Source organism: Giraffa tippelskirchi, chromosome 8 (assembly GCF_054371585.1).
Source record: "Giraffa tippelskirchi isolate mGirTip1 chromosome 8, T2T-mGirTip1v1.2.pri, whole genome shotgun sequence".
Taxonomy (NCBI): Eukaryota; Metazoa; Chordata; class Mammalia; order Artiodactyla; family Giraffidae; genus Giraffa; species Giraffa tippelskirchi.
Window position 1 is genome coordinate 24,798,320 of NC_137282.1, and position 13,247 is coordinate 24,811,566.

General features: G+C 41.0%; 1 protein-coding gene across 1 annotated transcript in view; it reads right to left on the minus strand.

The window, feature by feature from the left end:
* The window catches only part of FGL1 (fibrinogen like 1), a 75,118-nt gene that overhangs the window by 5,968 nt on the left and 55,903 nt on the right, over positions 1-13,247 (minus strand). The gene's annotated exons all lie outside the window — the stretch shown is intronic.

Genomic DNA, 13,247 nt, shown 5'->3' on the forward strand with positions numbered 1-13,247 from the left:
TCAATTCCCAGTGACGGTTTGTTCCCAGGCCCATGCACAGAGCCTCTCTGAAGACCCTGAGGAGCCCGCCCGAGGCAGAGAATGCCAAGCAGTGGTGAGGCGTGAAGGCCTCGGGCAATGTCTAGGGAGCCCCCTGGGCCAGTTCCTTAGGGAGGAAGGCCTAAAGACAGGAGAGGGAAAAGTCTGGCTTCACCTAGGATTTGATCTGCAAAGAAAGTTGTCTCTGGGTGCCATCCTTTGCCACTATCACTTTGCAGGATGAGCAAGCCATGTTGTGAATCCACAGTACAATTCCGCCTGGGAAGTAGCAGGAGCAGACCCACAAAGCAGCCTGTGAGCAATCAGACAGAGGCAATCACTCTGTCAGAACCCACTTGGTGGAGGCAGGGAGGCCCGGCCTACACTGCAGCCAGTTCTTCAGACAGTGGCCCCGGTATCTCACTGAAGGACGGAACTCAGGTCACATCCAGTGAAGGGCCTCAGGTCTGTCTGCTTTAAACCTTTCCTGCCAAATTCATAAACAGCAAAAAGCTAGCAAGAATGCTAGAAAAAGCTAACTAGAAAAAGCTAACAAGAGTGTGTTCATGTCCCACCACTGCTGGACCTTTTTTTTTTTTTATAAACTATTGCACAAAACGGAGAAGGCAATGGCACCCCACTCCAGTACTCTTGCCTGGAAAATCCCATGGACGGAGGAGCCTGGTAGGCTGCAGCCCATGGGGTCGCTAAGAGTCGGACATGACTGAGCGACTTCACTTTCACTTTTCCCTTTCATGCACTGGAGAAGGAAATGGCAACCCACTCCAGTATTCTTGCCTGGAGAATCCCAGGGACGGCGGAACCTGGTGGGCTGCCGTCTATGGGGTCGCACAGAGTCGGACACTACTGAAGCGACTTAGCAGCAGTATTGCACAAAATTCCCTCTTACAGTTTCTTTCTGTTGCTTCAGGAAATTTGGACAAAATATTTTTCAGGTAACATGCACAAGTATTTATTATAAAATATTTAAATTTTTACATTTTAAAGCATTCTCTGGCCCAGAAAGTATTTTGTCCTGAGGACTTGTCGCATCTTAGAATGGAAGGCTGTGTTTTGGCGGGTTTTATTTATGGATTTAGGAAAAACCGAGTCACTGAAACTGGTCAAATAGACTGCCCCCACACTTTACCAAAAAAAAAAAAAAAAAATTGCTCTGGGCTTGCATCCAGCATGGAAAAGTTTTAGTCTCTAAATAGACTCTTTCAGGAAGTTGTGGGTGATGGTGAAGGATGGTATAAAGAGAAGATGCGTGGCACCCTAACTTTGGCTTTGATGAGTATTTTCTTATTCAAAAACTACAGTGACCAGCAGACTTCGGGGACAAGTCTTTCATTAGATTATGAAACGAGGAGAGAGACAGCTGGCATTCATGCCCTCTTGGCTGGCCTCGTCTTATTGACTGAAGGAATGAATCCGGAGTGCTCTCCAGCTGTCTAAGCATCCTCCTTTGCAGCATCTGATCCTCAAGTGGTCCCTGAAGAATTGGGAGAGCATACCTGATAGCCATCAGCATGCTGTAACCATCATTGAGGGGTTTCCTTCTTGCACTGTTTCAGAAAACCATGCTAGATGATAGATCTGGTTTTCACATAAACTATTATCACTTTCCTTTTCTCCTTTTCTCCTTTTCTCCAGGAAAGTGAAGTTTATCACTTTCAGGTTCATCCTGGAAGACTATCCTTGAACTAAGACTAAAATGTCAGACAGTTTAACTTCTCTGAATGAGAAGAGTGTAGAGGAGAGACTGCAAGGATCTTTAAATTCACCCTGAAGGGTGAATCAGATTTGTTTAAGCAACTTGTTCAAAAGTAAGTGGCCCTGGATGACAGCTTGATATTTAAAAACAGCCTTGAAAATAAGACACCTGGTCCTTCCAAACTCCTAGTTCCTCTGAGTTACACATCCTGCTACCTGGTGACTCACATACAAACAGTATGCAGATATTCTCTGAACCCAACTTTCAAAGATCCTTATTGAGAAAAACCTCTTCATCATATTCACCAAATTCCTTACATATTCTGAAAGTTTGCAGAATAATTCTTTTTCTGGTCCTACTGGTCTCTGAGGCAACATGGAACTCCATGCAGGACTCTGTTTTAATTTGACATTATTTTGCATAATCATTGCCTAGATAGAAGTCTATCAGCTTTTGACTTTTCAGCCAAAAGCTAATAGACTTTTTTCTGTTTTTTCTTTTAAGTATATTATTTCCTGCCCCTTTAACATGAGTGAATACATGAGGATATAATACTCTTTCAAACCACAGCTATTAGAATGACAAAAGTTGCAAGAGAAGGATCATTTTCCACCAGCGAGCTACTTAGTATTGTTTCAGAGTTAACTTTTTGTAACTAGGAAAACGTAAGTTATTTTTTATCTTTTTTTAAAAACTCATGATTAAAAATATGGTATTATCTCTTGAGGGCCTTCTTTGAAGAGTGTGAGATTCCTAAGGATCTCAGTTAGTTAGCATGTCAGAGAAAAGGAAAGAGAAGCCTTCATAACTAGCTGACTTTTCTGAGGTTTCATTTTACATTTCAAGAGCTCCAAGTTTTAGTATCCCTCAACTGAAGAGATAGAGTGGGTGTATTAAAGGAGAAGAGCAAAAGAGATGAAATAGCTGGCATGTGTTAGCCACCTTTAAGAGCTCCCAAACTACCTGGTATTCCAAAGAATTATGACGTGCATGATCATTCCTAAGGGTTTAATCATTCCTTCTGGGAGAGAAACCACAGCAGAAACCAGAGAATGAGAAAGTATCCAACAAAGGAGTATCTGTTCAGCACCCTGAGGAAAAAAAAAATAAATCACACTACCCCTAAATCCAAACTGTGCAAGGTCGTCGTCCAATGAACTAGAAAACTAGTTCTTTTAAGATGTACTCCTGGCTTCATTCCAGTTACTATATGACCTTGCAGAAACCTCCTTTGAAGTTTTCTGTGTCTATAAAACCTGGATAATAGTACTATCTGTCCCAGATGGTTGGATTATATGAATTAATTAGTTCAAGTTGGAATGATCTTTGATAATGTTAAAGTGCTGAATATTGTTGTTAGAGGTGCAGGTGGGGACAATGTTATGAAGCACATCTATAATTAGAAAGGCCTAGAAACTGCAAATGGTGCCAACACCCAAGGAGTGAAGCTAAAAAGACAATACCCAGTGTCATTTTCTCCCTGAGACCAAGTTGGCGTGACTGAATGTCTAATTTGTTCTTTTATCCTCTTGTAAAGGTGGCAGCTTGTCATGAACTTGCCCACCATAGAGTGTAGTTTTTACTGAGTGCACAGGCTTTAGAAGGCAGTGTTCTAAAGGAAGCGCTGATATTCATTAGAACACAGGGTAAAGTCTTGGGATTACAATACTTGTTAACTCATCTGAATCAAGGGAGTAACAAAGTCCTTCCCCAGAAAGACCTGTCCTCTGCAAAATGCAGTAAACTTCTTCATCTGAATCTGAAAAAAAGGAACAGATCTAAACCTTGTTTGAGAGACAATAACCTTTCTTTCTTTTCTAAACAAATAAAACCACATAAAATACAGCCAAGTGTTATGTGGAACCCAAATACACAGACTAGATTAAAAAAAAAAAAAAAAACAGCTGTGTCGAATGAAAAAATGAAAGAAGAAAACTTCCTGTTCTCTGAAGTGACCCCAAGGCACATTGTCAAAATCAAAGACCCTCCCCCACCCCAGCCTTCTGTAGAGAACTCTGGATCAGATAATCTGTAAACCAGGTTTCATTCTCTCACTTTTTAGTATTTTAACTTCTATTAAGAACCTGGACTGCGGAGCTTTTAAAGAAGACACAACTTACCCAGAGACATAACTCATTTTATCTACACCCCGTCTGGAGAACCTCTATCTTCTCACACCTTCAACTCTAGGTGAAGGTCACACAGGACTCGAGTTCACCATTACCACATTCCTTTTATAAAAAAATTTTTGATTACTTTTCCAATTATCTTTTTAAAAAAATATTAATTTTTTTATTTTTGGCCAGGCAATGGAGGATGCAGGATCTTAGTTCCCTGACCAGGGATCAAGTTTGTGTCCTCTGCATTGGGAGTGCAGAGTATTAACCACTAGACAGCCAGGGAAATTCCCACATTCCTTTTTTATCTTCCTCTTCTTCACTAGCATCACCACTGTTATCATAGTAAATATTCATGGAGTACTTAGTATGTGCCCAGCATAGTATACCTCATTTAATCCTCACAACATTACTTTAGAGATGAGAACACTCAGCACAGAGATGTAATTTGTCATAGAAAAAAGCAAAGATAAAATTTAAACTCCAGACAGTCACATTTCAATCTTTTGGGATAATAGCTTAATATTAAACCAACTTAATTATCGCTTGGAGTAGACTAACTGCCTGTGTGTTGACCTGTCTTCCCAATTAATTTCGAGCTGGCTGAACCATAGATTATGGGCTGTATGGAGGGATCTTAATTTTATGATTTAGATCCTTTTTGAAACTATCAGTTCAGTTCAGTCGCTCAGTCGTGTATGACCCCATGAATCGCAGCAATCCAGGCCTCCCTGTCCATCACCAACTCGCGGAGTCTACCCAAACCCATGTCTATTGAGTTGGTGATGCCATCCAGCCATCTCATCCAATGTCGTCCCCTTCTCCTCCTGCCCCCAATCCTTCCCAGCCTTAGGGTCTTTTCCAATGAGTCAACTCTTCACATCAGGTGGCCAAAGTATTGGAGTTTCAGCTTCAACATCAGTCCTTCCAATGAACACCCAGGACTGATCTCCTTTAGGATGGACTGGTTGGATCTCCTTGCAGTCCAAGGGACTCTCAAGAGTCTTCTCCAACACCACAGTTCAAAAGCATCAATGCTTCGGCGCTCAGCTTTCTTCACCATCCAATTCTCACATCCATACATGAGCACTGGAAAAACCATAGCCTTGACTAGACGGACCTTTGTTGGCAGAGTAATGTCTCGGCTTTTAAATATGCTATCTAGGTTGGTCATAACGTTCCTTCCAAAGAGTAAGTGTCTTTTAATTTCATGGCTGCAATCACCATCAGCAGTGATTTTGGAGCCCCCAAAAATAAAGTCTGACACTGTTTCCACTGTTTCCCCATCTATTTCCCATGAAGTGATGGGACCAGATGCCATGATCGTACTTTTCTGAATGTTGAGCTTTAAGCCAACTTTTTCACTCTCCACTTTCACTTTCATCAAGAGGCTTTTTAGTTCTTCTTCACTTTCTGCCATAAGGGTGGTGTCATCTGCATATCTGAGGTTATTGATATTTCTCCTGCAATCTTGATTTCAGCTTGTGTTTCTTCCAGCCCAGCGTTTCTCAGGTTGTAATCTGCATATAAGTTAAATAAGCAGGGTGACAATATACAGCCTTGACATAACCGTTTTCCTATTTGGAACCAGTCTGTTGTTCCATGTCCAGTTCTAACTGTTGCTTCCTGACTTGCATACAGGTTTCTCAAGAGACAGGTCAGATGGTCTGGTATTCCCATCTCTTTCAGAATCTTCCACAGTTTATTGTGATCCACACAGTCAAAGGCTTTGGCATAGTCAATAAAGCAGAAATGGATGTTTTTCTGGAACTCTTGTTTTTTTGATGATCCAGAGGATGTTGGCAATTTGATCTCTGGTTCCTCTGCCTTTTCTAAAACCAGCTTGAACATCTGGAAGTTCACAGTTTACATATTGTTGAAGCCTAGCTTGGAGAATTTTGAGCATTTCTTTACTAGCGTGTGAGATGAGTGCAATTGTGCAGTAGTTTGAGCGTTCTTTGGCATTTCCTTTCTTTGGGATTGGAATGAAAACTGACTTTTTCCAGTCCTGTGGCCACTGCTGAGTTTTCCAGATTTGCTGGCATGTTGAATGCAGCACTTTCACAGCATCATCTTTCAGGATTTGAAATAGCTCACCTGGAATTCCATCACCTCCACTAGCTTTGTTTGTAGTGATGCTTTCTAAGGCCCACTTGACTTCACATTCCAGGATGTCTGGCTCTAGGTGAGTGATCACATCATCGTGATTATCTGGGTCATGAAGATCTTTTTTGTACAGTTCTTCTGTGTATTCTTGCCACCTCTTCTTAATATCTTCTGCTTCTGTTAGGTCCATACCATTTCTATCCTTTATCGAGCCTATGTTTGCACGAAATGTTCCCTTGGTATCTCTAATTTTCTTGAAGAGATCTCTAGTCTTTCCCAATCTGTTGTTTCCCTCTATTTCTTTGTACTGATCACTGAGGAAGGCTTTCTTATCTCTCCTTGCTATTCTTTGGAACTCTACATTCAGATGGGAATATCTTTCCTTTTCTCCTTTGCTTTTCACTTCTCTTCTCTTCCCAGCTATCTGTAAGGCCTCCTCAGACAGCCATTTTGCTTTTTTGCATTTCTTTTCCATGGGGATTTTCTTGATCCCTGTCTCCTGTACAATGTCACGAACCTCTGTCCATAGTTCATCAGACACTCTGTCTATCAGGTCTAGTCCCGTAAATCTGTTTGTTACCTCCACTGTATACTCATAAGGGATTTGATCTAGGTCATACCTGAATGGCCTAGTGGTTTTCCCTACTTTCTTCAATTTAAGTCTGAATTTGGCAATAAGCAGTTCATGATCTGAGCCACAGTCTGCTCCTGGTCTTGTTTTTGCTGACTGTATAGAGCTTCTCCATCTTTGGCTGCAAAGAATATAATCAATCTGATTTAGGTGTTGACCATCTGGTGATGTCCACGTGTAGAGTCTTCTCTTGTGTTGTTGGAAGAGGGTGTTTGCTATGACCAGTGTGTTCTCTTGGCAAAACTCTATTAGCCTTTGCCCTGCTGCATTCTGTACTCCAAGGCCAAATTTGCCTGTTACGCCAGGTGTTTCCTGACTTTCTACTTTTGCATTCCAGTCTCCTATAATGAAAAGGACATCTTTTTTGGGTGTTAGTTCTAATAGGTCTTGTAGGTCTTCATAGAACTGTTCAAGTTCAGCTTCTTCAGCGTTACTGGTCAGGGCATAGACTTGGATTACCATAATATTGAATGGTTTGCCTTGGAAACGAACAGAGATCATTCTGCCATTTTTGAGATTGCATCCAAGTACTGCATTTCGGACTCTTGTTGACCATGATGGCTACTCCATTTCTTCTAAGGGATTCCTGCCCACAGTAGTATATATAATGGTCATCTGAGTTAAATTCACCCATTCCAGTCCATTTTAGTTCTCCGATTCCTAGAATGTCGACGTTCACTCTTGCCATCTCCTGTTTGACCGTTTCCAATTTGCCTTGATTCATACATCTTGGGTAAACTTGTGAAGTTGGTACTTTCAGGAACACCTCCCTACCCTCCTTTTCTTAAAAATACCATTCGTCTTCTGGTGGGAAACTCTTCTACAGTGATGTCAGGTATTCAGTATTCTTGCATTTTACTTATACTTTGCTTTATTTAAAAAACAAAACAACTCTTGGCCATAATGCAATCACCTGATGTAAATTAAAAGATATTTGCATTTTTAGGATGGGGAAGGAGATGGGAGGGAGGTTCAAAAGGGAGGGAATATATGCATACCTATGGCTGATTCATGTTGAGGTTTGACAGAAAACAACAAAATTCTGTAAAGCAATTATCCTTCAATAAAGAAATTAATAAAATTTTTTTAAAAAGTGGTAAAGTCTAGCAAATAACTCTCTAATGGTAAATTTTTTGAGGAATTGGTTTTAGACTGGGGTATTTCTTGGGTTTTGACTTCAGGTAGTAGCAGTAATGAAGTCGCTCAGTTGTGTCTGACTCTTTGCGACCCCATGGACTGTAACCTCCCAGGCTCCTCCGTCCATGGGATTTTCCAGGCAAGAATACTGAAGTGGATTGCCATTTCCTTCTCCAGGGGATCTTCCTGACCCAGGGATCAAACCCATCTGACTTCAGGTAAACTAGTCCAGTTTCCCTCTCTCACATCTAAACTCAAATGACCTATCTTCTCTAACTGCTTTTATTTCTGCCCTCTGGCTATTCTCCCAGACTACTCCATTGAAATGGGCTTAAGGACACTTAAGTTTAAATAACAGTATCACTAAATCCAAAGGTTTTTCATTAGAACTCTTTCTTTTCCATCTTTTTATGGCATTAAAATTGTTTTTCATTCCCTCTGCATTGAAAAATTATTACACTGAGATTTATGTAACATGATACTTGTTTAGCTCCCCTCCCACTTGTCTGTAAAATCATTTTTCTCTCCTTTAAAAGCTTTTCTTCTTTTGATCTCCTAATTGCATGAGGTCTTCATGCTATTACTTGAGCAAATAATACCCATATTTAAAATTTCCACGGGTGCCCTATTATTTATACCTTCCCAAAATATGATCTATGGAACACTGTTCCCTCAAGACTGCATTAAAAAATAAAAAGTTCAGTACTCTATGAAATAGACTCACAGATAGAGAGAACAGACTTGTGGTTGCCAAAGGGAAGGGTGGGATAGGGGAAGGATGTGGGAGTTTAGGATTAGAAGATGCAAACTCATATACAGAATGGATAAACAACAAGGTCCTACTATATTGCATAGGAAACTATATTCAATACGCTTTGATAAACCATCATGGAAAAGAATATGAAAAAGAATGTATCTATATGCATAACTTTGAATCACTTTGCCGCACGGCAGAAACTAATGCAGCATTGTAAGTCAACTATAATAAAATAAGTTTTAAGAAGTTCAGGAACCATGGCAGATACTTCTCTTGCCCGTACATTCTAGCAACTCTAAAATTAAACAATCTCTCTCATGATCTTACTTCCACATAGAATAACTACATGACACAATTCTGGCCAATAAGGCATAAATTGAAGTCTATTTATGCTTTATTAAGTCAATAAGGCATAAGTAAGAAGATAAATAAATCCTCCCTTCTTCCTGCTTTCAACAGGGACTCAAAGCAGAAAGTGCAGTAGAAAACCTGAGATTCTGAAGGAAGGGCAAAGTGAGTGGCAGAGATATCAGCTTCCACACTGCAGAGCACTGAACCAAGGCCAGCAACCTCCTACATCCTGAGTTCTTGTTACAAAAGAGGGACACATCCCATTTGTCTGGACTTCCATAATCAAGTGATTAACATTTTTCACACCCCTAACTAGATCTAAAAACGCAAAAATGGTTTCCCCTGCTTTTCTGCAGGGAATACTTTCAAAGACTCTCGTGGATGCCTAAGACTGTGGATAATACTGAACTCTATGTATATGTTTTTTCCTATACATACATATCAATGATTAAGTTTAATTTATAAATGAGGCATAGTAAGAGATTAATAACAACGTTCATTGGATCATAGAGAAAGAAAAGGAATTCCAGAAAAGCATCTACTTCTGCTTTGTTGACTATGCTAAAACCTATGTACAGATCACAACAAACTGTGGAAAATTCTTAAAGAGATGGGAATACCAGACCACCTTACCTATCTCCTGAGAAACCTGCATGCAGGTCAAGAAGCAACAGTTAGAACCAGACATGGAACAATGAATTGGTTCCAAATTGGGAAAGGAGTACATCAAAGCTGTATATTGTCACCCTGCTTATTTAACTTCTGTGCAGAGTACATCAGGCACAATGCCAGGCTGGATGAATCACAGGCTGGAATCAAGACTGCCGGGAGAAATATCTACCACCTCAGATATACAGATGATACCACTCTAATGGCAGAAAGCAAAGAGGAACTAAAGAGCCTCTTGATGAGGGTCAAAGAGGCGAGTGAAAAAGCTGGCTTAAAATTCAACATTGAAGAACTAAGATCATGGCATCCAGTCCCATCACTTCATTGCAAATAGAAGGGGAAAAAGTGGAATCAGTGACAGATTTTACTTTCTTGGGCTCCAAAATCACTGCAGACGGTGACTGCAGCCATGAAATTAAGACATTTGGTCCTTGGCAGGAAAGCTACGACAAATCTAGACAGAGTATTAACAAGCAGAGATGTCACTTTGCTGACAAAGATCCGTACAGATCACAGCTATGGTTTTTCCGGTAGTCATGTATAGATGTGAGAGTTGGACCATAAAGAAGGCTGAGTGCCAAAGAATTGATGCCTTCAAATTGTGGTTCTGGAGAAGACTCTTGAGGAGTCCCTTGTACTGCAAGGAGATCAAACCAGTCAATCCTAAAGGAAATCAACCCTAAATATTCATTGGAAGGATTGTCACTAAAGCTGAAGGTCCAATAGTTTGGCCACCTGATGCAAAGAGTTGACTCATTGGAAAAGATCCTGATGTTGGGAAAGATTGAGGTCAGGAGGAGAAGGGGACAACAGGGGTTGAGATGGTTGTATGGCATCACCGATTTAATGGACATGGGTTTGAGCAAACTCTGGAAGATAGTGAAAGACAGGGAAGTCTGTTGTCCCGCAGCATCATACATGACTGAGTGACTAAACAACAACAATAAATAATAATACACTAATAAAAGTTATGTGAGCATGGTCTCTTTTTTCTCCCTCTCTGCGCAAACATTTTATTGTATAAATTTAGTGCCTTTTCCATTTTAGCTAAGCACTTACCACACTCTGTGGCTGTGACTTTTGCAGTTTGAGGTGCAATGGCAAAACTAGCACAAATTTCTTTTTCCTTGTTCACAATTTCACAGAAAGGAGATGGGGTCTTACTGTAGACTTTAGCAACTCTAGCATATGACTTCTTTTCTTTCTTAACTGAGAATTTTCACCTTTCAGTTAAAGGAAGCACTTTACAACTCCCCTTTGGCAAATCCGAATTGCAAGCATCACTACCCTTGCATTTAGGGTGCCATTATGAAGTAAAGGAAGGGTCGCTTGAACAAAAGTATCATGATACCCAGTTGATCTGATACTGAAGTGGCTAGTAAGTAACAGGTAAGAGACTCCAGACAAAGGGAAGATTTACGTCCTGCAAGGGACAGAGCAGATTGGTGCGAGATTTCATCATGTTACTCAGAAGTTGTATAATTTATCAATAACACATAGTTTATTTCTGAAATTTTCTGTTTAAAATTTTCATACCATAATTGACTGTGGGAAACTGAAACCTTGGAAAGGGAAGTCATCCCTCTTACCTCCACAGGTAAGAGGAGGATGACTGTATGTTCCTGTGGGAACTTCAGCATGCACCTAAGAGGATTACAGGACCCGAGAAATACTCAAGAGAAGAAATCTGTTGAATTCTGTTTACTATATCATCTCCTAAATACATCTGTAGAGCCCTTTTCTTCTTGTATTAACTATTACTATCCCACAGAACTATAGTTCCCTGTTCTTATTGTTTAGTCATTAAGTCGTGTCTGATTCTCTTGCGGCCCCGTGGACTGTAGCCCTCCTGGCTCCTCTGTCCACGGGATTTCCAAGGCAAGAATACTGGAGTGGGTTGCCATTTCCTACTCCAGGGGATCTTTCCAACTGAGGGATTGAATCCGAATCTTCTGCATTGGCAGGCAGATTTTTTGCCACTGAGCCACTAGGGAAGCCCATGGTTCTGTACACCCTTATGGTTCAAAGTGTGATCCCAAGACCAGATTCCTCAATATTCATTGTCTGGAAACTTGTTAAACTCACATTTAGGCCCCACCCCAGAATCACTTTAACAAGATGCCCAGGTGGCTGGTATGACATTAAAGTTTGAGAAGCACTACTTTGGGAAACATCGTTTAGAGGAGAAAGTACAACTAAGTTTAACATCTTTACGTCACTCATTATTTCAAGACATTTGCTGTTATTGTCCCCTAATGCCTACTTCACTAATAATCACACTTATTTCTTTCTGACTGTGCTGTGCAAGGCGCTATTCTAAGTACTTATGTAATCCTCAACCCAATCCAAAGAGGCAGGCACTATTATAATCTTCATTTTATAGATGAGATTATTGAGGCTTAGTGAAGTTAAGTAGCCTATCCAAGGTCACACAGATATTAGGTGGCAGAATCCTTGGTTTAAGGAACTAAGGATCACCAAATATACTCTCTATGTTTCCAAGCACTTTCTTGCTTTGTGTACTTTACACGAGGATTTCTTTCTTTCTCCAAGGATCTCCCACATACACCTAGTGAAAAGATCTCAGGGACTTCCCTGGACCTGGTGGTTCAGTGGTTAAGAATCCGCCTTTTAATGCAGGGACTCAGATTTGATCCCTGGTTGAGGAACTAAGATTCCACATGCCAAGGGGCAACAAAGCCCATGAGCCACAACTACTGAGCCTGTGCTCTAGAGCCCACGCCACAGTGAAGATCCCGCATGCCGCAACGAAGACCCGACACAACCAAATAAATGAATACATATTAAAGAAAACAAAAAAAGCTCTCAGTTTAAAAAGTTCATTTCTCTGGGAAACTTCTCTGACCCCTCTACTCCGAGCCAGGTCAGGTTCCCTACTATACATCCCCTAGGCACACATTTTTCCTTCTTACTTATCAGCTTTTGGAATTATTTATATTTCTGTGATTGTATGGTTAGTGTATAGCAGTAGCAGTGTTAGTCACTCAGTCGTGTCTGACTCTGCGATCTCACGAACTGTAGCCCGACAAACTCCTCTGTCCATGGGATTCTCCAGGCAAGAATACTGGAGTGGATTGCCATTCCCTTCTCCAGAGGATCTTCCTGACCTAGGGATTGAACTCAGGTCTCCTGCATTGCAGGCAGCTCCTTTACCATCTGAGGTACAGGGAAGATCTATGGTTAGTGTATACCTTTAGCTAAAAAACTGAGCTTCGTGTGGACTTGAAGTGTGTCCTCTGTGTCTGACACAGGCCGGGAGAAGCTGTAGCCAGGATGCAAAGTATTTGATTTCTCATCAGAAGACTTGGATTTGAGTCCTTGCTCCTCTACTTATTAGTTTTCCAAATGTTAAGCAGTCAAACCATCTTAGATCCATAAGTTCTCAGCTCTGTTAAGTGGGGATAATCATGCCTGGGCTTCCCTGGTGGCTCAGTGGTAAAGAGTCTGCCTCACAATGCAAGAGATATGGGCTTGAGCCCTGGGTCGGGAAGATCCCCTGTAGAAGGGAATGGCAACCCACTCCAGTATTCTTGCCTGGGTAACCCTACGGACAGAGGAGCCTGGTGGGCTACAGCCCATAGGGTCACAAAAGAGTCGAGCATGACTTAGCAACTAAACAACAACAATAATAATGCCTTACAAGATTGATAAAATTTTAAAAATGAGGATTCTGAAAGAAGTGTATAGTCTACATACACATCCGAAAAATATAAGAGAGTGTTC